This window comes from Saimiri boliviensis, chromosome 5, assembly GCF_048565385.1.
Source record: "Saimiri boliviensis isolate mSaiBol1 chromosome 5, mSaiBol1.pri, whole genome shotgun sequence".
Classification (NCBI taxonomy): domain Eukaryota; kingdom Metazoa; phylum Chordata; class Mammalia; order Primates; family Cebidae; genus Saimiri; species Saimiri boliviensis.
In genome coordinates, this window is record NC_133453.1 from 114392 (window position 1) to 141096 (window position 26705).

The window sequence follows — 26705 nt, forward strand, 5'->3', positions numbered from 1 at the left end:
CCCAGACCGGGGACGAGGGGGTGGGTGAGCGTGGCAGGGCAGAACCGTCACAGGCCCGTGTCCCCAGATGTGGGAGGGGGCCACGGCGTCCATCCCTGCGGAGGCTCCGAGGAGCACGGACGGCGACCCCGGGCCTGAGGACCTGGTCTACACCATCGAGTAGCCCAGCAACGGGCGGGTGGCGCTGCGGGCGGCGCCGGGCACCGAGGTGCGCAGCTTCACGCAGGCCCAGCTGGACGGCGGGCTCGTGCTGTTCTCACACAGAGGTGGGTGCTGAGGGCGGGCCCCGGGTTCCTGCTGCCCACGGGGGAGCCCCGGGGTGGGGAGCCAGCTCGGGCCAGCGGACCCAGTGCCCCCGTCCCCAGGAGCCTTGGACGGAGGCTTCCGCTTCGGCCTCCCTGACGGCGAGCACGCTTCCTCCGGACACTTCTTCCGAGTGACAGCCCAGAAGCAGGTGCTCCTCTCGCTGGAGGGCAGCCGGACCCTCACCGTCCGCCCAGGTGCCTGTGCTGACCCTGGGCTTCCTGGCTGCTGGGAGCCCGGGAGGAGCTGAAGGTCGCACGCCAGGGTGACGCTGCCGCTCTGCAGCCACAGGCCTGGGCCTGGGTCCCAAAGGCTGACGGTCTCTTCTGCCTCCGGCAGGGTCCGTGCAGCCGCTCAGCAGCCAGAGCCTCAGAGCCAGCTCCAGCGCCGGGGCGGCCCCCGGCTCCTGCTCTACCGTGCGGTGCGATGTTCTGTGACTCCCCAGCCCCGAAGGCAGCCCCCTTCATCTGTGACTTATTCTGTGGTAGCGGTGAGGTGACACATCCAGGTGTGACCGTCCCCTCTGTGGCACGCCCCTGCTCTGTTCTAGAAATAGCTATAAATACTCACATATATACACACACCTCCACGTGGCCGACCGCCTCGCCTCTGGCACTGGGAATCAGTCACCGTGATGTCCTTGTGGTGGAGCCGTGTGGCCCAACAAGAGAAAGCCGTCCCCTGACACTGCCCCTCCAAAGTGCGCCACCTCCAGTGAGCCTCCCTGTCACCCGGGCCCCGCCGTCCCTCCTGTCCCGGCCAAGCATGGGGTTGCCGTGCAGGCGGCCCTGTGGCCTGACCGTCTCTACCCGTCCTGCTGCCCCTCGGCTGAGAGTCAAACCCATTTCTGGACGACGGGGAATGTGCCCTCTGTGGACTGTGTTCTCTGTGGAGCTCAGGGGAGGGGAAAGGCCAAGCCATTTCTGGGGCGCTGTTGGGAGCAGTGAAAAGGCCCCACCCTTTCCAAGGGCCACTGTTCCCGGAAAGCCCCCGGAGCTCAGCTGGTCTCGTCCCGTGCAGCCGGCTCTGGCCACGAGGGGGCAGGAGGGCCACACACTCAGCCTGGAGGGAGCCCGCGGGGCAGCCGGCGCTCTGGAGGGACAGACAGCGCAGGCCACCAGGCGCAGACAGGAGAGGGAGGCGGGGGGTGGGAGACAGACGCCTGGGGTGGGCGGGAGTCAGCGCCCTTGGGTGCCGGTACCTGCCTTCCCGGCCACCGCTGATCAGGCTTCTGAGCCTGCTGGCTGTCAGGGCCGGACGTGCCACCGCAGTCCCCGGGAAGTCCCCCCGGTGTCACCAGGCGGCACACAGGTAACAGGCCTGGAAGGTCCCCAACAGCCCGGCTGGACACGCTCAGACACTCTGGGGCTCCTCGTTCAGGGGCACAAACTCCAGGACCCAGTGAGGGAAACGGGACTACACCAGGCCGAGCAGTGCGGCTAAATCCATTTATTCCAAAATAAAAGGCAAAATAAACAGGAGTTGCATCACCAGGGAGCCGCGACCCCATCCCCGGCTCCTTCCTCTGTCCTCTGCTATCAATAAACAAGTTTCCCAGCTGCAAATAATTATTTGAACCTCCTCCCCAAGTGCCACTCCAACCTCTGCCAGGTCAGATACACAGGGCACCCCAAACCCCTAAAATATACAAAACGTTACACGGATACAATATGTACACTGGGGAATGGGGTCACCCCAGCAGCCCGTGCCCTCGCCTGGTCCACAGTCAGCGCCACTGTCCTGCCTCAGCTGCCTCTCTGAGTAAGAAGATGGGAGCCCCCTGAGGGAAGAGTTCCTTTGGTGAGAGGAACGAGGCCACCAGGCCTCCTCCAAACCAACCAACTCCAGCAGCCTCTGGCTCTTCAATAACAACCATCATCATCCAGAGATTTGAGGACTCAGCCCTGGTCAAGGTGGCAAAGGGTCTGTTTGTCTCCCCCCATTAGACAGGGGTCTTGTCTTGCTACCCTAATAATAAAGGGGTGACTGGGAAGGGGTGGGAGGGACATGGTGGGGGCGGAGACTCCAGCCCCCCTTCTCCAGGCCTTGCTGACACGGGCCTGCTTTTATTTTTATATTTTTCCCCATGATGGTTTTTAAAAATCTCATAACTTCCTTTTCATAAATTTTATACTTTTCATAAAATTTTTCTACATTTTATCCACTTTTTTTACCACAACTTTTCCACATTTTTTATCCCATAACTTTTAATCCCGTAATTTTTATTAGTTTGTGTTCTTTTAATAAATACACTTGCATAGCTATATTACAATTTCATAAAAATAAAAACACACTATCTCATGCCAAGTGTGCCCAGCACTGGCAGAGTCTCAATATCTTTAATACTGTAGTTGTCAAGACACACAAAATTTTAAGGCAAAAACAGCGCTTTGCAGCAATTGAATAATTTATTACATTACAGGAGCGTCACAGCAGCAGTCAATAATGCCGCTTTACTCAAAAGGCTCAGGATTCACATCTTACATTCTGTTCACAAGAGTTCATACATTGGTAAAAGTAATTCTTAGGAAACTTGGCAACTAATGCTATGGACTGGAATTGGCATTTCTTTTTCTATTTTTCCTTCCCCTGGTTTCTTTTAAACTATGACATTCATATTTTAAAATGTTTTAAGTAATTTCAAAACATTAAGATAGCAGTTACATGTTTTAATAGTTATTTTAAAATGACTCTTTAAGATAAAGTTTTGGAGCAGCTATATTTTGGGTAGGATAGGACTGATTTACATTTTCAAATTTTCTTAAAATCAGCTTTGGTTTCAGAACTGATTTTTATTCATTTCTGAAAAATCTATCAGGTTTGACAAAATCCTTTAAAATGATTATCATATATCGCAATCTTTAAATAGGTATTTTGATTCTTCCTACAGAAATTCAAATTTATTCAGTTGAACCCACATTTGAAAATTCTATGTATTTTTGTAATGACCTCTGAACAGAGAGACGCTGCCATTGAGCAGGCCTCTGGTATAGCAAACATGCTCCATTCAGGAGCTGTGAATATAGCTCTAGGTGAGCCCCTGAATCCGTTCATGGTAGATTATGCTAAATAGTGAGATGTTGCTGGAGGTGTGGATGAGGACGTTTGTTGTTGTAATCCTTCTTTGCACCTTATTTTAAAGAATAAATGAAACATTTTTCTGGTTGCGTTTTTAAAACTTTAAAATGGAGGGGAAGAATAGAGGCAGGGCATTGTTATGTTATGTCTGATGCATCAGTGTTATAAATTCAACATATAGACTGACAACCGAAATCAATGGTGGAACACGGTTCTTTTCCTTTTTTTTTTTTTTTTTTTTTTTTTTTTTTTTGTATCTGTTCAATGAAAATAAGAACATACAACCCAAGGTTTGTACTCTGACTAGAGGGATTGCTCTTCAAGGTCTGAAAGTAGGACTTTTACCTTAAAAACAACAACAAACAAAAACTATCGCACAGGATGGATAAGATTCTTAAACAGTTTTGTGTGGATCTTGTTGGTGCTGAACTACAGCATAGCCTTATAGATTGTAAAATAGAGATAGTTGGAGCTAAAGTACAGAATGAAAAATTTTTAAACTTTATTTGCTGTTAAATTCTGTGAAGTTTCAGTTATCTAAAATAAACATACACAAATATGAAAAAAATAAAATTCTGTGTTTTTGATGAATGCTAACCTTCTGATGTTGCCTTCTAAGCAAATTGAAAGCTGCCTTCTACTGAATGAGGCAGAGAACAGATACTTGGCTGAATGAAGTACTGCAAAAGACTCGCATGCACTTTGAAGAAAGACTTAAGTCACTGTCATATAATTTCCATTCTTTTTACATTTTTCTTAAATATATGACAAAATGCCTACACAGAGTGATATTTCGGTTACTATAGTAAATGTATTTTCCAGACTGACATTCAGCTAAATATGTCTGTATGTGATTTACTCCATAGGTACCTGATGAACACATTCTTGTCAGATTGGGTACAGATGCTAAACACTATGTCAAGGTCATTGCTAGTCATTTATATTTCTTAGGGTAAAAGTGAAGTGATTTGAACTATCAAAATCCCTTTGAAATAATTTATCAATGTATTAGATAAACCCAGTTTCAGAATGATTAAGAAAAACATTTGCCTGCATTCGCTGAAAGAGTATAAATATTGGGTCCTGGTGACTTGAACTGACTCTTCCAAATTATAGAAATTTATCAACGTATCAGATAAACTCAGTTTCAGAATGATCAAGGGAAAATGTTTGACCAAATAATGTGGCAGATTAACAGTGGTACGATTTCTAGCCCGAGGGCTGAAAATGGACTTAAGAGTAACTGTCTTTAAACTGAACTCAAAGAATGCAAAAGCAGTTAAGTTCAGAAATAAAACACAAAACAGAACTTTAAGTCCATTTTAAACCCCCAGGCTAGAAATCGTACCACTGTCAATCTGCCGCATTATTTGGTCTAACAGTTTTCCTTGATCATTCTGAAACTGGGTTTATCTGATACATTGATAAATTTCTATAATTTGGAAGAGTCAGTTCAAGTCACCAGGACCCAATATTTATACTCTTTCAGGGAATGCAGGCAAATGTGTTATTCCATCTGTAAATCATATTAGTGCTCTCCTATTAATGTCATATTTATAAAAATATGAGGATGCCAAATGCTAAACATGGACACGGTCAGTAACTAGGAATCTCCACTTCAGGGAGCACACATGCATATCTCCCTCCATCCTAACAATGGGATGTGTTTTGGCAAACAGACATTAGAACTTTATGAAGTTTCAACTGTTGATTATTTCCCAAGCATCATAAGGTTGTGACTTAGGCAATGTCTGACTGAAAGAATTCATTCATAATGTAGAGGCACATTAACATAAATCTTGCACAAAATATGCCTCTAAATGAAACCGAAAGGTGTAAAAACATATTTCCCTCTTGGTAAAGAACTTGGTGAGGAAATAGAACTCTGTGATTGTACAGACACTTTTCCTGATAATACGTTGACATTCACAAACAGTAGATGGCATGCAGTCCATAAACATTTTAAGTTGCACAAACTTCTCCTTGATTTTAAAATACAGTACAATTCTCTCTACTGAAACTCCTTTTTGTTTCAGCCAAGTACTCTCACATGTATTAGTTTATAATAAGGTTTGTGATTATTATTTTTTGTTTGTGATCATTGTTTAAAGTCCTTTTTATTGAAGAAAATGAAGGCAATTCCTATGTCAGAGTAACCACGGTGGTTGAAGAATAGATATTAGCCAGAGGAGTCTGGACGGTCAATCAGTCTTGTTGCCTCAAAAAAGCTCCATGAACACAGAGGGATGCCAGGTGTCACACGGCTTTCCTGCGCTCTAATTCATTCTTGACTAGAACCTGTATGCCTGTTCTAGGGACATTTAAACTTAAAAAATTTTTTTTTAATTTTCTTTTCTTTCTGGACATTTAAACTCTTAAAGGACTTCTTTTTTCTTGGAGATGTTTTATAAAAATGGATATTTTATCGGCAACTTGCTATGTGAACTGTAATCAATAGCAATTTTTAAAACTGAAATGATACAAAAGGATAATATCATCAAGGCACTATACCAAGTGTCCTAAAACGTTAACTGTTGAGTCATCAATATTTAGTGCCTATCCACTCTATGATACAAATTTTCATTCATATATACATATAAATATATATATTACACTTTATCTTAAAGGATTTCTTATGATCTTTACTAAATACATTAAGAAGAATGCCAACCAGTGCCCTTTTGTGTACTGAGACTTAGAGTCATGTGTTAAAACAGGTAACATGAACTCTGACTTTACAATGTATTATAGATACAAATGCTCTAGGCTAGGAAAGGTTTTCCACATCCACTGTCAAAGATGGGAGCCTTTTATTCCTCAGAAATCATCCTTTTTTAGGTCATCAAAAAAGAGTACAGCTGCCGCAGCTCATGATGCACTATCTTCATGAGCCCACAGCACAGAAAAATCTTAAAAGAACTGCCATAGCACAGCGCTTGTTCTCGGCATGGGAACGAATGGAATACTCTATTCTGCACATACCTGCCGGAGCAGGCCACTTTCCTCTTCTGTGAGATTTTAAAAGCTCCCAGAAATGTTATTACTCTCATTTGCAATGCACAGAACATGGAAGAAAGGCTGTTTCCAGTTCTCGGCCTTTCAACAGCTCTAAATCTCAGTACTCATAGTGGCATCTTACAGGGTAATAAACAGTGTGCACGTGAGGGCAAAGCACATATTGAGCTAATTAAGAGGTCACTGCGATCAGGATTCCATCAAATATCATAGCAGAACATAAGCAAATTGTATCTGAATTCCGTAATAACTTTACATGCTGCAATAACATTAAAAAACCATAGCAGCCTATTCCAAGCTGGCGAGAATGGTTTTGTGCCAATAGTGGGTCTTTGTGTGTTTGAACTCTCACCACGTAAGGGCAAACTGGATAGGCATGCTAATGATCTATGATTCTCAAATTAAAAAGGAAAAACGCTAAAGGATGCCAGAGTGAACATCAGTGAAAGCCACACGAAGACCCACTATCCTTTAACTTTTTACAAATAAACTATAAATTAGAAACAGAAATCATCATGAGTGGCCCTAACATTCAAATAAAGTAAACGTGTAGAAGACTAACCCTATAACTTCGTTCCTTTGTAAATTTCTTGGCCACCTCTTAGCTGACGGTGATGTCTACTTCCTCCTTTGCCGCAGCCCGGTGAAAGCGTGGCATAGAGGGACTGCTGCCCAAGGGCCGGTGTTGCTGGCCGTCCCGCAGCTCACAAAGCCAGGTGCCATCTGCTGTGCAGTGGGGTTGTGCTGCACTCTCCCTCCTGCAGGCTCCAGGCTGTCGCTGTCGTCGTCCAGGCTCACCTCATAAAATTCTTTGGAGAGAGGGAGGTGGGGATCTGAGCACAGTGCCAGCCTCCCCTGCTCCTGCCCGCCCACCCCACCTGAGGGCTCTGCTCACCATCCTTGTCAGCAGCACCGAGCCCCTGGGGGGCTGTGGCCCCTGGAGAGGACTCATGAGCAGGGTGCTGGACGTCGTGGTCGATCATAAGCGGCATCACTGGCCCCTGCAGCTCCAGCAGCTCCACCTGGAGATAGGGGTGCTCAGCTTCCATGCCGGTGCCGGCACCCACGCTCACACTCACCCCCATCCCCTCACCCCCGCAGAGAGATTGTACACCTTACCTTCATCCCCTCCTCGGCCTGGGACAGCATGCTAACATCCTTCTTCTGGTGCTGGGTCTTGGCCACTGCCCTCTCACGGTCATTTGGTTTGACGGACTTTCCTGCGGGAGGACAGGCTCAGAGGCTGGTCCCCTCCACCACCCTGCAGCTCCCCTGCCCTGCCTGGCCTCCTGCTCACTTATCATGTCTCTATCTCCGGAGAGCTGGATCAGTCCGAGTTCTAGTTTTTCCACCCGCTCCTTGAGGTCCTCATTCTCCTTCATGATGGCCACGAAGTCTCTCTGGAGCCAAAATAATGGGGTCACATCTCGGCAGCGACCTGCCCCACCCCCAGCCTTCATGGCCCCTGCAGGACTCACTCACCTGCAGCTTGTCGATGGCTTCCTGCAGGGCCCGCTGGGTCTCCCCACACCCACACTTGCTCCCAGTCCCTGTGGCCACGGCCGCTGCCTCTGGCTTCCTCAGGGCCGAGGCCACCGGGTGAGCCTGCTGCTGGCAGCACACCTGTTGTTGCTGGAGCTGCTCACAGAGCCGTGCCTGCTCCTCCTGGGCACCGGCTCCAGCAGTGTTCAGAAATGGCACCTGAAGGCAAGAGGGGAGCGTTCTTGTAGGGGCATACACAGGACAGACGGGGCAGGGAGGTGGAGCGCAGCCCCTTCCCTTGGGGCCTCAGAGAGTGCACCTGTCAGTCACGAAGGTGTCTGACCACCGGCTCCTGGAAGGGGTGAGGGTCCAGAGGAATCAGAAAGTGGAGAAACCAAGAGCATAAGGGGGTCTGGGAGGGACCACAGAGGAAGGTGGCCCGCCCAGGCGCCTGGCCCCTGGCTCCAGCCTAAGAGACTGCCTCCCTTGCCTAGAACTCCACGCCTCCTTCCCCAGCCTCAAATCTCACGTCCTTCCTTCCACCATTTAAACTGTAGGCCACAGACTGGTGGAAAAGCAGAGGGAGCCGACCACCATCTGCCAAGTGTGCTACGTGCCTAATGCTTTCCACGCATCATCTCATTTAATCCTCAGCACCCACGCGAGGAAAACGCTAACTTCCTTTGGAAGTTAAAGAAACAGAGACTAGAGATGCGAAGTCGTCGAATGGTGACCAGTGGAACCCAGGCTGGAATCCAGTTTGGATCTAAGGAGACTTTCGTTTTGTTTTGATTTGATTTGATTTGTTTTGTTTTGAGACAGAGTGTCACTCTGTGGCCCAGGCTGGAGATTCGTGGTGCAAACTCAGCTCACCGCAACCTCCAGCTCCCGGGCTCAAGCGATGCTCATGCCTCAGCCCCCTGCGTAGCTGGGATTACTGGTGTGCGCCACAATGCCCAGCTTTGTTGTTGTGGTTGTTGCTGTAATTTTAGTAGAGGTGAGCCTTTGCGATATTGGCCAGGCTGGTCTCAAATTCCTGCCTCAGCCTCCCAAAGTGCTGGGATGACAGGGGTGAGCCACTGCACTCAGCACAAAGAGCCTCTCACACCACTGTCTCTTGCCCTATGACTGGGGGGCTCCATGCCTCGAGCTGGGATGATGATGTCCAGACCTGGGAGGAGCCCAGGGCTACCTGCCTCTAAAAGTCAGAGGGCAGGAAGCCAGAAACGGTCACAGGACTGTCCTGGAGGGTGTGGGGTCACCTGCCCCCAGGGTGGAGCTGCCTGTGGCCTTGCACCTCCCCTCCCCAGAGGCCGGTGCCTGCCTCCCAGCCCTCCCGGATGGGACGGAGAGTACCGTCTCCTGTTCTTCAAGCTTCTCCTGCAGCTCCTTTCCTTCCTGCTCCAAATGCAGTGCGCTCCTGTTCTCATTCTTCTGGACAGAGAGAAGCAATCAGCGGCCACCCACTGCAGCTGGAGACCCCAGAACCTGGTGTCTGCCTCCCATGGCACCGGGAAGGGTGGAGTCAGGTTAGAAAAATTGTCTCCTTTCTCCCACAGCCATCAGAGCAGGGCTGTGGCTCACAGGTGGCTTTAGGAGCCCCATTTCATATACTCCCCCATTTTACAGGTGGGAAAACAAAGGCCTGGAGGGCTGGGGAGGAGGGCAAGCTCCCCAGGTGGGCAACACACCAGCTCCTCCTCCTGCTCCTGGAGCCCCTCCTGCTCAAGAAGCCTCTCCTCCTGTTCTCTCAGCTTCACCTCCTGCTCCTGGAGCCTCATTTTCGCCTCCTGCAGTCTCTCCTGTTCCTGCAGCTTGTCTCTCAGGTACTTGGTTTCAGTTTTTAGGTTTTTCTCCAAGTCAGAGTGTCCTGCTGGGGGCTTCAGGATTGAGGGTTCAGCTGAGAAAGGAAGCAGACGATAAGGGCCTCTGGATTCTCGAAACAAAAAACAAAAAAAAACTCTTCTGGGTGCACAGCTCCTCTCAGGCTCCCCAAACCTGCCCTCACTGCTCATGATTCCTCAACCCCAAATGGTAGCCAGTCTTCCGAGCCACTTTCAGATCGAGAGCACCGTGGGTGGCTGACAACGGGAACCCCTCCCTCTTTCTGATGGGGACACTGAGGCTCGTGGAGATTACGAGACTTGCCGCCTCCTGGCACAGACCTCTTTCCCTCTGCCTCAAAGCCCTTCCAGACACCCACCTCCCTGGGGCACCCTAAGCCACCCCCACAGCCCTCTGATGCCAGTCCTGCTCCCGGGTCAGCGCCAGCCCCATCTTACCCAGATGGTTTTGTAGGTGGGCAAGGCTCCTCTTCAGCTCCTCGATTTTAATTGCATCCTGGCTTTTCTCCATTTTGAATATTTCCATCTGCCCAAAGCACAGGGGGCAAGGGCCCTGGAGAGAGGGGCTGGTGGCTGGACAGGCTACCATCTCCCTCTCCGCCCCCAGCTCCACAAAGCCCAGTCCCGTGACCACCCCTGGCTGGACTATTCTCATTTTACAGATGCCCAGGAAGATCCAGTGAGCTATCTAAGGAGCGCGGCTGAAGGGTCAGCTCTCACTTCTCTTGCCATTTTCAGCAATTGCTGCTGCCACCGCGCCTTCTCTGTTTTGAGTTGTTGAGCGTATGCGTCTCTTTCTAGCTGAACTTTCTTAAGACATTCCGTCACCTGCAAGAATGGGCCCGGAAGTTAGGAAGGGCTGTCACGGGTCCTCACCTGCTCCTGGCCACCTGGGGTCATTTTCCTTCCACATCCCTCCCTCTGCAAAGTCTCACCTCCGCCACCTGTGCTTTGAGCAGTTCCCGCTCCTGTAGAAACTGCTGTAACTGCTGCTCAAGGACTGCTTCACAGCGGCTCGAGGGCTGGAGGGTGGAGAGGGAGAAGCTTCAATCTGTTGAGCCTGGGCCATTCCACATGGTGCCCCTTAAAAGGGCTAGGGCTGGGCTTAATACACAACTCGGTCAGTAAAGATCAAGGCCCATGGCCTGGATTTTAAAAGAACTCAGTAAAGTTGGAAGGGACAGGCAAAGAGATCAAATTTACAGCTGGCTCACAGAGGCCCAGAGAGATCAGATCATATTCTATTGTTATTCCTGTTATTACTACCGCTGTTGGAACCTTTATCGAGTGGGTCACCAGGTAGCATGGTAATGATCCCATTTAAGCTCACAACCACCATGTGAGGCAGTCACTACGATTACCTCTATTGTGTAGATGGAAAACAGGGAGCATTAGAGGTTAGGTGGTTGGCTAAGATCACTTAGACAGAGCTGGGACTTGAACACCCAGGTCCATCTGATCCTCTAAGTCCATTTTTTTTCCTGCCAGGGGTGGGGGCACAGACAGGAAGGGGGAAATTAACCTTCTGCTCACTTTTGGAAAGGATGATACATTCACATAGTCCAAAACTCAGAAGGTACAGAAGGGAAGTATCTCCCAGCCACCCGTGCTCTCCTGAGTTTTTCACAAATCCTTGCAGACATGTTTTATGTATATTATCATAGTATGTACACACATGCGTGCACACACACACACACACACACACACACGTTTCCTCTCTCTACACAAATCGTAACATCCCAAAGCTACTCTTCTGTACCTTCACTGTCCAAGTACCCAGTCCCCCACCTAGGACTTGGCCAAGGCCACAGCCAGGTGAGGGCAGGACGGGCATTTGGCCTCTGAGCTCTGCGTCCAGTGCTGGCTCCCCATAGTGTCCTTCAACTCACCCACAGCAGCCCCAAGGGGAAACTGGAGCCCAGGATTGGTGGCGTGGAATCAGGGGACCCCACCGGACTCTTACCAATACGTTGACGGTGTTATTCAGTTCAGTGGTTGTGACGGAGCTCGAGTCCAGGGCTATTTGAGGTTGGTGCGCGCTCTGAGGCACATGCAGAGAGGAGGAGTTGGGGGAGGGTCGGGGGAGAGGTAGAGAGAACAATCATTAGGGTTGGGGTGTGTGGGGGCTGTCTCGGCTGGCAGAGGGGCACCCAGCCGCCACTGTGGGAGGGGGGTGGAGGGCTGGCCTGCAGGGTCACTGTACCTCAGCTCAGGGCCTCTTACCTCTGGATCTTTCATGGAGGCACATGGCGCAGGGCCCTCCTTGTGACCACCTGCCTCTGACTACAAGAGACGAGAGTGCACATGGAGATGTTCTGTCCCCTCCGTGTCCAAGCCTCTGACTTCCTGCCCTCCCCATCAGCTAGCAGCATTTTCCGTTCTGCCTCTCGGACCCTTTGTCCCAAAACTCCTTGTGCCAGCTCCTCTCATGGTTCTTATCTCCCACCATCCCACCCTGGGGCCCCTTCAGTGATTCTTAAAGGGACAGCCTGACAGCAAATGGCTGTGCTCATTGGGCTGGCTTCCCCTTGAGCCTGGGGATGAGGAAAACCAAACAGCAAGGACCATTTCCTGGGTGTCCTGGGTGTTTACAGCGGGCCATGTACTAGGGATTAACAAAAAAACAACAGCAATAACGAATCTCATTTCACCTTCACTAATGGAAGTCAGACACCACCACCTCTATTTTACAGATGTGAAAGGAGAGACCCAAAAAGCTCCAGCAACTTGCCCTAAATCATATCCCTAGCAGATTGAGAGGCTGGATTCAAACCCAGATTTCTTTTTTTTTTTTTTTCTAGTTTATAAAATGTGATTTATTTTTTGAACTTTAAAAATATGGAACGCTTCACAAATTTGCGTGTCATCCTTGCGCAGGGGCCATGCTAATCTTCTCTGTATCGTTCCAATTTTAGTATATGTGCTGCCGAAGCAAGCACTCTTTTTTTTTTTTTAGACGGAGTTTCACTCTTGTTACCCAGGCTGGAGTGCAATGGCGCGATCTCGGCTCACCGCAACCTCCGCCTCCTGGGTTCAGGCAATTCTCCTGCCTCAGCCTCCTGAGTAGCTGGGATTATAGGCATGTGCCACCATGCCCAGCTAATGTTTTGTATTTTTAGTAGAGACGGGGTGTCACCATGTTGACCAGGTTGGTCTCGATCTCTTGACGTCGTGATCCACCTGCCTCGGCCTCCCAAAGTGCTGGGATTACAGGCTTGAGCCACCGCGCCTGACCTCAAACCCAGAATTCTTAACCAGTACCCAGAAGTTCTTCCACAATCTTAACAATTACCATCTACTGCCCCTTGGACCCCTTTTCCCAGGAAGCCTGGCCAGCCAAGACTCACATGGCATGGTGACTGGCCACCATCAGAAGCGGCTGTCTCACGGCAATTGTTGTTTCTTTTCTTTTGTCTTCTCACTCGTGTTGGAACAGCAGGGCTGTTTCTTTGTTGAAATTCTTTTAACTAGGGGGAAAAAGAGCAGTAATGCCCATGAGAACTACAAACCCCTACGGTCACAACCTACCTTACAGTTTTTACAAAATACTGTTATACACCACCTGATTTAATGCCACCAACAACTCTATAAAGTGTTGTGACAATCACTTAGTGACTGAGAGGAACTGATATCATGGCAAAAAAGAAAAAAAAAAGAAAAAAGAAGAAAAAGCAATACTAGACCTTAAACTCATTCCTCTGACTCCAAGCTCTGGGGTTTTGCCACGAATCAGCAACTGCCAGAGACCAAAACCACAGGCAGAGGCAGAAAAGTCACCATTAAGTAGGCAGGAACTGTACGCCGTGTGGTTTAGAGTCATACGGCCTCACATGTCTGTTAGTGTTAAGAAGAGCACCAGCACCTCTCACACTTTTATATCAATGTGTCCCCATGGCAGAAGGCAGCCTTTCTGTTAAATCTGGGAATTCACCAGAAAGAGGACAACCCAAGTCTCATTTCCGAGAGAAGTCTGGTATGCTCTTAGAAACCTATGTGACTGTCATCTCTAAGTACATTAATGTTTTTGCTGTCTCAAGAGACTCAAGGGAAACTGATGCTTCAGAAAGATGTCCCATGTTTATCCCGTGGCATTCAAAGTAGCCCAGGTTGAGATGATATGAGGAAGATTCAAGCTGTCAAGTTCAATTTCCCAAGATCTGTTCCACAGAAGATGAGCAGATCTCACTCCAGAGGCCACTGACTGAAGGGCAGTCTTGTCCCAGAACCATGGGGAATTCGAATATGAGGTGGAGAACTCAGAAAGAAACATGAAAGTCTCTCTGGAGAGTAGAAGCCTGAGAGAAAACCAAACCAAACCCATTCTCCCACTGCCACCCAGAGACACTGTCAACGTTTAGAGCTCACGGGGGAAGTGCAGGCTTTCCACACTGTCAATGTCTATGTTAAGGGAGTGAGGCAGGCTGAAACCTCTTGCTGCATTCCCCCTTCAGCTGGAAATGTGTGCTGGGGCCAGAGGAGCCAGAAATGGGATGAGAATGCGTAGGGGACTGGGTCCTAAGGTCAAAGGCTGGTCTTGTAGCAGCACTGAGGGTTCCCAGGGGAACGGTGACATCACTACATTCCACTCCTCCTGGGGGAAGGGACCACATCAAGGACATGCCTCCGTCACTGCTCCCTGATGGGGGAGGGGATGCAGGGCTGGGACCCAGGTCCTTGGAGACGCCAGCCCAAAGAGCACAGGGAGGTCGCGCTGGGGGAGCAGGAGGGGAGGGCAGAGTCTGCAGCAGGAGCCCCAGGAGTCAGCAGCCCAAAGTCACCCAGAAATGACTGGTGAGGGTGGGGGCTGGGAGACCCGGGTCCTCAGAGACAGGAGCCCACAGAGCCCAGGGAGGTCCGGCTTGGGGCAGGAAAAGGTGAGGTCCAAGTAGGGAGCGGGGAGCCTCAGCGGTTACACATCCAATGTCACCCTGGGGTGATTGGCAAGGGCAGGGGCTGGGCTCCTTGCTGAAGGGGTGGGGCTGACTGACAAGACGTTGGTAGGGGAGCCCAGAGGCACCGGGGTTGGGGGCCCGCCCAGCCTGGCGTGTCTCGGAAGTGTTATGGACTCTGGCAGTGGTCTTGCCGTCGGAGGGCATCTGCGTGCCTGTTACCTTCTTCCTAGCCGAGGCTAATTTCATCTGGCGAATTTCTTCTGACATCGCCATGGTGGGGTGGGCAGGGAGGGGCGGCTGGGGAGGGAGGGGGGGCTGGGGAGGGGGGTCGGGTTGGGGCCACATCGACACAATTCAGGGGAGCACTGGTGAGCAGCTCCGCTCTCCTGCCAGGCGGCTGTGTTGACTGAGCCAGAGGAGGCGTAACCGGGGCCGCACTGGAATGTGGAATGGGGGCGTGGCCTGCATGCTGCAAGCCCATTGGTCAGTGAGGAAGATGAAAGGGAGAGGGGGGGTGGCCAGGCAGCTCCGGAGACACCTGCGGCATCCCAAGGAAAGTGTCCCCGGTAACCCCTGTCCCCGCCCACTCGGAGAGGGGAGGGGCCCCCCACTCCGGGAGAGGGGAGGGCCCGGCTTTTGCTTTTCAACTTTTCAATCTACCAGAGCCTGCAGCCCAGTGTTTGGGGAGGTGACTGTATGGGGAGATGACAGTGTGGGAAACTATCCTGCCTAGGCCGAGGCCTCATGGAGCCCAGGGTTCCCTAGGGCCAGGAGAGCACTGGAGCGCACCCTGACACCCATCGGAAACCTGAAATCCACACCCGCAGGAGACGAGGAAGGGGCGTTGAGCCTCCAATGCACCTGCAGCCAGGTGAGACAGGCACAGGTGGGCGCCAAGCACGTCTCCTGCCTGACCGTCCTCTCCTGCCTCCCCCAAGCAGAGGAGAAGTGCCAGCTGCCCATCAGCCCACTGGCTAGATTGAAGCCACTGAATCTGGGTCCCAACAGGCAGGTGTAACCCCTGACTGTCCCAGGCCCGGCCCAAGGCAGTCATGGCTCTGGTGAGGACCTGGTAGTCAGATGTGAGGTCCCCAAGTGGCTCTATAATCCTTTTAATGAGAATAATTAATGAAATGGGCAAGACCATCATGCTCAGCCGAGAACCTGTCACGACCAGACAGAAGTCAGTTTGGTTCCAGGCCTGGCCCTGGAAAGATGGCGGACTGGGGGCAGCCACAGTGACGGGGAACGGAGGGACATGGGCGGCGTGGCCAAGGCTGTCAGCTCCTGCAGCACCTGCCGAACATCCGCCCAGGCCTGGCTCTGCACTCACACTTCTGCCTGGAGCCACAGGTGCCTGGACAGTGGCCTGAAGTACAGATGGTGGTAGGAAAAGCACTTCTGGCCACATGTGGGCACCTAAGCATGACACAGAGGGGAATTGTGCCCCAAAGAGACCATAGAGGCCAAGAACTCAAGCAGATGTAACACCATTGTCCTGTGTCACATCAATTAAGTCAGATCCTGTCCTGACCCTGAAGCTGCAGCTCAGTCTACTTGAGACTCATAAAGAAATGTCAGTGCAGGGCAGGGGGCCCGGCCCAGCCTGCGACGTCCAGCAAAGCTGTGTGTTGGACAAGAATCTCTGAAGATGAGTCCAGGACAAGGACAGCTGTGCCTGGGCAGGGAGTGGGGGAAATGCCCAGAGGCAGGAGGTGTGAGGACCTTTAACTAGGTGGGATGCCAGGTCAGCACGTGCAGAAGAGAAGGTGACATGGAAGCAGCTGTCTGAGGCCAGGCTATAAACCTAGGGACATCAGCCCACAGCTCATGTCTAGCTGAAACCATGCTGCTGCCCAGACACCATCCTTCAAATGCCAGAGGCAGGGCTGGGAGGGCCCCCTGACCCCTCTTCCCTATCGCCCCAAGCAGGTTCTCATGCCTCACCAGAAGGAAAGTGAAGCCTTCTATGGGTCACGGACTGCCAGGTTCTCTGTCACCAGGTTGAAGGGGCGGGGGAGCTGCAGCTGGGTGAGGAAGAACCCAGGTACCAGAGCTAGAAGGCGTTGGGGAAACCGTGAACAGGGCCAGGACCTGAGCTCTGCCTGGCTATGGTGACTCTGAGCCAGGCAACCCTACCATAGTCTCAGTCTGTCACTCTGTCTCATGGGGATGCCGGCATTATTACCTTGGCGTCAAAGTCGGTAATCCGGGGAAACCAGAGTTCCCAGTAGGGACCAAGACCAAAGGATGGAGGGGTCTGGCCTGTCCCAGAAGGTCAGGCTGGACGAGGGGCTGTGTGAAGCCGGGGCAGCCGAGGCCCTTGCCCTTCAGGTTACAGGCATCTGGGTCCTCGTCTAGATCCTCATATGACATCCAGAGACCAACCCTAGGGACAATTCCTCCCAACTGGTAGCAGTGAGTCAATCCTGGTACTCACCGCACCAAAAGCTCTGAAATGAGGAGGCCTGTGGGTGAGGGTAAGACTCTTCAGGAAAAGGTTCTCAGTGGCGAGGAAGGTTTCAGCTGTGCCTTAGAGAAGCCAGAGGGGTAGGTGACAGGCCCCCTCACAAAGCCTGCCAGGGAACACAGGAGGGACACAGGTGTAGTGGTGGGAATGTTCTGGAAGACAGCAGGCAGCCTCCCACTCACTGATGGGACCGAGTGAGGTCAGGTCCACACGCCAGAAGCTGGATTCCACACACAGGTGCACTTTGTTTCTTGTTTTAGAGACAGGGTCTTGCTCTGTTGCCCGGGCTGGAGTGCAGTGGTACAATCATAGCTCACTGCAGCCTCGACCTCCTGGGTTCATGCGGTCCTCCCACCTCAGCCTCCTGAGTAGCTGGGACTACAGGCGCATGCCACCATGCCTGGTTGTATTTTTTGTAGAGACAGGGTGTTGCTATGTTGTGCAGCCTGGTCTCAAGTGAACTTTCCACCTCAACCTCCCAAGACACTGGGATACAGGGACAAGCCAGCGCTCCTGGCTCTGCTGCTGCATTTTGGCGGCCTTGGTGCACAGGAGGCATGAGCTGGGGGCAGAATCTGCTCCTGGACCTTTCCCAGGCTGGCACCCAGACTGACCCCTGGGCTGCAGGAGGCAGGTGTAGAGAGAATGCAGCCAGCAGAGCCGGCTAGCCAGTGATGGAGACCCAGGCTGGGACTAGGAGACGGGGCTCCAACCCTCAGCCTAGTGGCCCTGCCAACCCCTTGAAAGAAATAAATAAATGACCTTGTCTCAGGCATTCCTCTGGAGCAATGCAAAACGTACTGATACAGCCTCCACGCTTGGGATCCACTGGACCTGATCACTCGGGGAATGGCTGCTCTTGACTGTGCCATTAACATCCAGACTACGACAGAGTTGTTCCCCAGCTCTGCCTCAGTTTACCTCTCTCAGCTGACAGAGTAGGGATAATTGCTTCTCATGTGGGCCACAGGACAAAACAAAGCCCCGAGTCCCACAGGAAGGTAGGTGGGCCGTGTCCAAGGGAAGACAGACCTGGGGAAGTATTTTATGTCCTCAGGGTGGCAGAGGGACATGGAGAAGATGCCTCCGTTGTGGGCAAAGGAGAAGGGAAGGTAAGCAGAGCGGCGCTGGACACCTGCCTCACCCCGACCTCCCCCACCCCACACCAGGCCCATTCCCACAGCCACCAACTCAGGAGACACTGTTCTCCTTAGGGTCGGCGGGACTTCCCGGCTGAGCTGGGGAAGCTGACAGTCCGGATTCATCAGGGGCAGCACGTGGTGTAGGTGATGCGCTGGACGGAAGTGGAGAGGGGACACGGGAGCTGTGGTGTCAGGTCTGGGGCTGCCAACGTGGTACCTGCCCTGGCCGTGGGCAGACCACGCTGCTCCTCCCTGCCACATGTGACCTCTAATTCTAAGGCATCCGAGTTCCAGGCCAGGGCTGGAGCCACGCTCCCCTTGGGAACAAGGGACACAGTCCACACAGACTTCACCTGTGCTTTGGGCAAAGGCAGCTGCACAAATGAACAGGAGGGGCCCTGCTGGAGAGCAGGAACGGGCCTGGACTACTCAGACCTGCCTCTGTGACAGGCGGTCCCAGCCTGCAGTCAGACTCCTGAGAAGAAAGCTCGCTCAGCCAGGGCGCGGGGGGCGTGGGCTGCAGGAGTCTGTAGCCCCTCCCACCCAAGTGAGCTCCAGAGAAAAGATGCAGAAACAGCTGGTCTGGGTGGCTCACGCCTTTAAACCAGCACTTTGGGAGGCTGAGGTGGGAGGCTCACAAGTTCAGGAGTTCGAGACCAGCTTGACCAACATGGTGAAACCCCATCTCTACTTAAAAATACAAAAATTAGCCAGGCCTGGTGGCGCGCACCTGTAATCCCAGCTATTTGTGAGGCTGACGCAGGAGAATTGCTTGAACCTGGAAGGCAGAGGTTATGGTGAGCTGACAGCGTGCCATTGCCCTCCAGCCTGGGTGACAGAGTGAGACTCTGTCTCAAAAAAATAAAAATAATAATAATAATAAAGATGCGGAAACAGCAGGTGCTCCTCCCAGCTCCAGGCTGCTTCCTGGTGTGGCCTCAGAGACCCAAGATGAGTCAAGATGCAGCTGCCAGCAGCTGGGGGCGGGGGAAAGCTGGGTCCCCAGGGTGGATGCCCAGCAGGGACATGCAGGTGTGGGGAGTGCTAGGTCCTCAGGGCTGAGCCCCTTCTGTCCAGGGGGTGCTGGTGACATGCCTGCTGCTGAGCTCAGCCCAAGGAGTCAGAGCCTGGTGGCAAGTAGCCTCTCTGCTTGCGAAGACAGTCCTGGGGTCGTTACCCCTCTGCCCAGGCTCAAGCATCCAGGCTGTGGAAGGGCCAGCATTCAGAAAGAAGGGAACTGTGGGTGTGGATTCCCTGGCAGTCAGGGGCCTTGGTGCACGGAACCCCCTAAGAGGGTGAAAGCCCCCTTCTCACTGCACAGCAATGCTGTGAGAAGGAATTGTAGGGTTTTGGGGTGTGGACCCTCCCCACCCCCACCCTTGGGACACTCTGGGTTAATTAAGGGCTGACTTTGGTCTCGCCTTCCCTACATGGTCCTTGGGGCCTGCTGGGTCCCCACCTCCAACCCCAGGAGTTTGCTTTCGGAGAGGTGCAGGGATACATCCCCTCTCTGTCCCGATGCCAGAAACCCCACATGACAGCCTTCTTCCTTCAGCCAAGGCAGCTCCAGTTATGCCGTGAGAACTGTGGCCTCAGGGCGCACCCGTCATCACCTCCCATGCGTGATTCAGTGCCTCAGCTTCCTCTTGGGGACCATTCCCAAGAGCAACGTGGAGCAAGGACGGGCCTGAGCCTCCTTCACCGGGGCCCAGGCCACACCCTTCTCCCCTTCAGATGGAGCAGCCAGCTCTCAGAGAGGGCATCACGGGGTTCCTGGAAGGGAAGTGAGTCAAGGGAGGACCCCCCGGGGTGAATCAGTGCTGGATCCCCAGGCTCCCCGTTCCTGTCTGCAGGGACCAGATCCCCTAAGATTTCAGGGCCTGAGGGAAGGGCTGGGCCTCCAGGGAGATGGGAAGGGAGCATCCAGGGTGACCGGGGTGGTCAGCTCATCCAGGCCCAGCCTCCAGCCAAGGAGGGATTCCAACGCTCCCACCTCCCTGGGCTTCAACTGAGAGCCATTCCCAAATCCCTTCTCAGCCCCGACAACACGCGGGCCTGGTGCTGGACTCTCAGGGGCACGAGGAAATCGAGAGGCTCAACTTAGGCTCATTCAGGAGGCAGAAAGGCAAATTTGATCTCAAACAGCAAAGATGCGGATGGAAAGTACCACGGGGAGAAAGTCAGGGGCACGCTGGGGCGGGACACAGGGTGGTCCTGGAACCGAGCGTCGGTGGATGGGAAGGAGTCAGTACTCCAGGCAGGGGCGCTGACTCAGAGGCACCAGGTGGGCGTAAGCAGAGGGGTGTTGAGACAGGAAGGCCAGCAGCCTGGCTGGGAGGCATATTTCAAGCACAGGCCAGGGAGAGCCACTGGGCTGGGGCACGGAAGCCTTAAATGGCAAAATGAAGCCCACAGCCTATGCCTTGTTGGCCAAGGAGAAGCCACAAGGGTTTTAGGGCAGGAGAGCGGCGTGGTGCGGTGGGGTTTTATAACGTTCCACCATCCCCTGCCTTTAGGACTCCGAAATGAGGAGTGGGTGAGAGAGCTCCCGTCCAAAGACCCATCTCTGTCCCCACACCTGGCCCAGCTCCGTGTCCTGATGTCTGCAGTAGGGGCAGCCCCTGCCTGAGGAAGGCATCCCTCCCAAAGGCGTGCACCACCTTATCCAGCTAATTCTGTAGTTTTTGTAGAGATGGGGTTGTGCCATGTGGCCCAGGCTAGTCTTGAACTCTTGGGCTCAAGCAATCCTCCTGCCTCAGCCTCTCAAACTGCTAGAATCACAGATATGGGCCATCACATTCAGCTCCCCCTTTTCTTAAATAATTCTTAAAAAAAAAATAAGATTAAATCATAAAATAAAAGTTGTGTTTTTTGGGAAAATGACATAAAATTTCCATGACAGATTTTCTGCTGTGTGTGTGTGTGTGTGTGTGTGTGCGTGTGCATACATGTGCACACTGGTGTGTATACATGTACACACCCTGTGTGTACTTGCTGTATGCTGTGTGTGTGTGTGTGCACATGTACCTCAAGAAATACACACCCTGTGTGTACTTGCTGTATGCTGTATGTGTGTGTGCACATGTACATCAAGAAATACACACCCTGTGTGTACTTGCTGTATGCTGTGTGTGTGTGTGTGCACATGTACATCAAGAAATACACACCCTGTGTGTACCTGCTGTATCTACTGGGTCAGTCTGCACATGTCTGACAATTTCCAGCACACAAACACTCTACATAGCCCAATTTCCAGGCAGCCAAGACTAAAGCCGCAGTCTCCTTCTGGGTTCAATTTGAATGAAACTGAATGCTGGGTGCAGGTAGATGCATGTAAATGTAGCCCGGGGCTGGGGGCCTCCTGGACCATGTGTGTCCTGAGCCCCACATGGGACTGGGCAGGAAGTGGGTCTCACGCACGTCTACTGTCCTCAGGCAGAGCCTGGCCCTGGGACATGAGCTCAGTGGGTGCTGCAGCTTTGTTGAATTCACCTCAGACCCCGCTTCCCCGCCCTCCACTTATAAGGTTCCCGGGGCCTTGAGACCTCTGTCCTTGCAAGAACAGAATGCGATGACGCAGCTCACACAAACCGGCTGGTGGCTTCCTACAATAAAAGGCTATAATTTTCTAGTTCAAAAGAGTCTACCAAGTGACTAGCACAGCGAATGAAGACAGATCTACAAGAAGGCACATCAGGAAATTTCGGAAAAGGACTAAGGATAGAGAGAAAATCCTGAAACCTTCCAGAAAGAAAAGACAGGTCATATACAAAGAATCAAGACTCAGCATGACACCGACTTCTTCCCAACAACACTGGGAGCTAGAAAATAATAGAGCAACATTTCCCAAGTGAGGAGAAGTTACGTGCAAATTAGAGCATGATTTCCAGCCAAACTATTCATCAGGAGTAGGGGCAGAACAATGACATTCTAAAATACGAGAGGGTCAGAAAGCTTGACTTCCCTTCACTCTTTCTCTGGAAGCCACTGGAAGACCCGCTGCAGTGCCTGAGAGAGTAGAGCAGGGAAAGACCACCTGGGGCCGGGGAACAGGAAATGCACACAGCAGGGGCAGCAGGAAATTCACAGGGCGGTGCAGACGTGCCAGGATGCCAGCCCTGCCGTGGGCTGAGAGCTGAGTCCAGTTTGGAGCGGAAGGATGGAGGGCAAGGGAGAGAGGGAAGCCTCCAGGGAAAATACAGAGCCGAAAGAGCATCCAAGGCCTCTTAGTCTTTGGATAATGACCACTAGGCATTTGATAAATTGATTGGAGCATCTGAAAAAGTTGGTAATTGGTTAAAAAAAAAAAAAATTAAAAATAAGCAAATGAAAGAGAAAAATCTGAGGCAATTATTAACTCCAGAGAAGAAAAAGAAAGAAATGAAACAATTTCAGTGCAGGACTTGGGTTAGGGAACAATATTTAGATAGCTACAATATAAAATGCTTTTGATTTCATAACATTGTGATCCAGTCAAATTGGTGAAATTGAGGCAAAAAAATTAAGACTTCATAAGGGAGGTAAGCCCTATACTGCGCTATGCCAGGAATCCACAGATAATGAAGAAAACAAATCAAGAAATAGCAACACAATCATTCTTCAGAAATATGATGATAGGGCTGGGAGTGGTGGCTCACGCCTATAATCCTAGCACTTTGGGAGGCCCAGGTGGGCAGATCACAGGATCAGAAGCTCGAGACTAACCTGGCCAATATGGTGAAACCCTATCTCTACTAAAAATACAAAAAAATTAGCCGGGTATCGTGGCAAATGTCTATAATCCCAGCTACTAGGGAGGCTGAGGCAGGAGAATTTCTTGAACCCTGGAGGCGGAAGTTGGAGTGAGCTGAGATTGCACCATTGCACTCCAGCCTGGGCAGCAGAGTGAGACTCCATCTGAAAAAAAAAAAAAAAAAAAAAAAAAAAAAAAGACAAATATAATGACAGGCATGGTGGCTCATGCTTATAATCCCAGCACTTTGGGAGGCTGAGGTGGGAGGGGGGGTACGGGGGGGCGATCACCTGAGGTCAAGAGTTCACAATCAGCCTGACCAATGTGAAGAAACCCATCTCTACTAAAAATACAAAATTATCCGGGTGGGGTGGCACATGCCTGTAATCCCAGCCACTCGGGGTCTGAGGAAGGGGAATTGGTTGCCTGCACTCCAGCCTGGGCAACAAGAGCAAAAATCAGCCTTAAAAAAAAAAAAAAAAAAAAAAGCTGATAAATACCAGAGGAAGTAGCAAATGAGTTTAAAGTGATGGCCTCTGGGAATTAGAACTCAGAGACAAGAAAGGAATGGGCGGAGGAAATGCTTTTTGATATAAACCTCTTATTTCCATTTTGTTATTTCTTCTTGTTTTACTGAGAATTTCTTGCTCCAGATACAATTTTGTTCTTAACTCTGATGATTTTGATCGGAATTAAGTATAATGTTGTGAGTTCTGGAGACCTTTGTACAGCATGATGACTATAGCTAATAATAATGTATACTTGAAAATTGCCAAGATAGTAGATTTTTTGGTATTATTATTATTATTATTATTATTTTGAGATGGAGTTTCGTTCTGTGGCCCAGCCTGGAGTGCAGTGGTGTGATCTCAACTCACTGCAACCTCTGCCTCCTGGGTTCAAGCAATTCTCCTGCCTCAGCCTCTCGAGTAGCTGGTACTACAGGTGCACGCTTGGCTATTTTTTGTGTGTGTGTGTTTTTAGTAGGGATGGGGTTTCACTGTGTTAGCCAGGTTGGTCTCGATCTTCTGACCTCGTGATCTGCCCACCTCGGCCTCCCAAAGTGCTGGGATTACAGGCATGAGCCACCGCGCCAGGTCTGCTTTTATTATTTTTAATCAACACATAATTGTATATATTTATGGGGTACAGTATATTTTTATACATGTATATCATGTGTAATAATCAAATCATAATTAGAATCTCCACCACCTCAGACATTTATTATTTCTTTGTTCTGGGAGCGTTCAAAATCCACTCTTCTAGCTATTTAAAAATATATAATAAAACATAATTAATTATAGTCACCCTATAGTGCTATAAAGACACCAGAACTGTTCCTCCTATCTAGCTGTACTCCGTTTTTTGGTTTGTTTTTTTCCCCGGGCAGAATCTCAATCTGTCCGCATGGCTGGAATGTGGTTGTGCAATCGCAACTCACTGTAGCCTTGACCTCTTGGGCGCAAGCGATCCTTCCACCTCAGCCGCCCAAGTAGCTGGGACCACAGGCATGCAACCACCATGCCTGGCTAATTTTTCTTTTTTTTTTTTTTTTTTTTTTGTAGAGATTGGATCTCCCTATGTTGCCCAGCCTTGTCTCAAACTCCTGGATCAAGTCATCCTCTCAAAGTACTAGGACTACAGGCATGAGCCGCTATCCTCAGCCATGTGCTCTTGTATCTGTTAACCTATTGGCCAACCTTCGGCTACCCTCTTCCCCTTACCCTTCCTCACCTCTAGTAAACACTATTCGAAGCAAACAGATCTTAAATGTTCTTAACACGAAAACAATAATAATAAATGTATGTGAAGTGATTTAAATGTTAATTAACTTGATTTAATCATTATACAATGTTCGCATGTATCTAAACATCACACTGAACACCATAAATATAAACAATTTTTAGTTGTCAATTATACTTTAATAAAAATGAGGGAAGAATTGAATATAATGTTAAGACCAAAAAAATTGCAAAACCTAAAATAATTAATAATCTAGTTCAGACCAGCCTTGTGCAGATGAGGTCAGTGAAGTACAGAGAGGTGAACCGACTTGTCTGATCTCACGCAGCAAGTCACGGGCAGAACTTGACCTGAAATCCAAAGCCAAGTGTTGTCTGTTACCGCCAGGTCCTTCAGTCCAGCCCTCCCGGATCTGCCTTGGGAATCAGCACTGGCGACAAAGGGAATAGAGAGGAACATCCCTAGCGCTCTCCACTCAGATTGACATTCACACTGAGCCAGGGCGGCCGCAAGAATCAGTGCAAGTCCCAAGAGTGCTCACCCCAACCCTTTTCCCCGCCCCGTCCTCTCTCATAACCAACTTCAGCTGAAAGGTCTGCGAAGAAAGGGGAGTCTCACAGACTCTCATCGGGTGTAAATGGCTTCCACCGTGATTTTTATTTTATCGAGACATAACTCCAACAGTTTGACGGCTAGGAGGGCAGGCGGTCGGATGAAGACAGAGGGGAAACTGCCTAGGGGTCACGCAGAAAGTGGAGGCCCCGAGGCCCTGAGTAATTTCATAAAGAAGACTTCAGGAAATTCCGGCACCGAGGTTTCTCCTCTGCACGACCCGGGACCCACAGGGCCCCACGTTCTGACAGATGTTGTTTGTCAGACAAATCGCACTCCCTCGTGCTTCGTTCCTGTTCCTTGGAGAGCTCCCAGGTCACACAGAATTGAGATAATCTCCCGACCTCGCTGCCACCCGCACAGACACTCATGTTTTTGTTTGCAATGTAGTCTTACACGGATCAGTATTAGATGTTCATGGTGCTCTTTGCATTTTGCAACTATTCCTCAAGCTGGAGATCCTAAAAGAGCACTAGCCTTAGGCCCCGGGGTTCCGGTCTCAGCTGAGAGACCGTGAGCACGCCACCAGCCCACTCGGATCCTGTGTCCCCGGTGGATAATCACCTACGTTCCACCAGTCGGGGGGCCGCAGAGAAAAGCGCCCAGTGTGTGCCCAGGACACAGTAGGAGCTTAGTAAGCTTGAGTTCTCCTGCTTCCGCCATCCAGATGTATTAGGGGAAGACAGGCACGTGGGGAAGGGCGCCTGGGAGACTCCAGCTGCGCGCTTCACAAGCCATCAACGAAAATTCTGCATCAGGCTTCAGTTTCCCGTCCGCAACGCGAGCCCAGACAGGAGCGGGCAGGAAGAGGAGGCGCGTCTGTTGGTTCAAGCTGGGCGCGTCTGATCGCGCCATGCGGGCTTCACGGCCGGGTCCAGCGCACGCCCCAGCCCCGGCTTCCCGCTCCCGGAGCGGCTCTCGGTCCAGCCCAGCGCTGCGCAGGGTCCGGGCGGGCGGCGGGCGGCGGGCGGCGGGCGGCGGGGCGGAGAGACGCAGTTCCGCGCACGACCTGCAGGCGGCAGCAGAGCGGCGCGGGAGCCGAGGTCCGCCCGGCCTTGCCGGAGACCCCGGCGGGGCGCGGCGGGGCGGAGAGACGCAGTTCCGCGCACGACCTGCAGGCGGCAGCAGAGCGGCGCGGGAGCCGAGGGTCCGCCCGCCCGGCCTTGCCGGAGACCCCCGCGGGGCGCGGCGGGGCTGCGGGTCGGTGCACAGCGCCCGCGGTGGACGCGGGGCCTTCCGGCTGGTTTCCTCTCCAGCGGGTTGATCGTCCAAATCCAGACGCTTCGGAGGGCGAAACGGGCACTACCGTAATTGCACCGGGACGCAGACGTAACCTCAGCTGCACCTTGCAAACCAGAACACGTGGTCGCCCTGCCCGCTGGTCGCCTTTCC

The 26705-nt window shown here is 51.5% G+C and overlaps 1 non-coding gene and 1 pseudogene across 1 annotated transcript; one reads left to right on the top strand and one right to left on the bottom strand.

Moving 5' to 3' along the window:
- The first annotated feature begins 10862 nt into the window (after positions 1-10862).
- LOC141584509 (uncharacterized) lies at positions 10863-11749 on the top strand (annotated as a pseudogene).
- Positions 11750-12554: 805 nt separating this feature from the next.
- On the bottom strand, positions 12555-12661 carry LOC141584722 (U6 spliceosomal RNA). The gene has a single exon (XR_012517927.1). It is a non-coding gene; the product is annotated as a U6 spliceosomal RNA (small nuclear RNA).
- Between the last annotated feature and the right edge of the window lie 14044 nt (positions 12662-26705).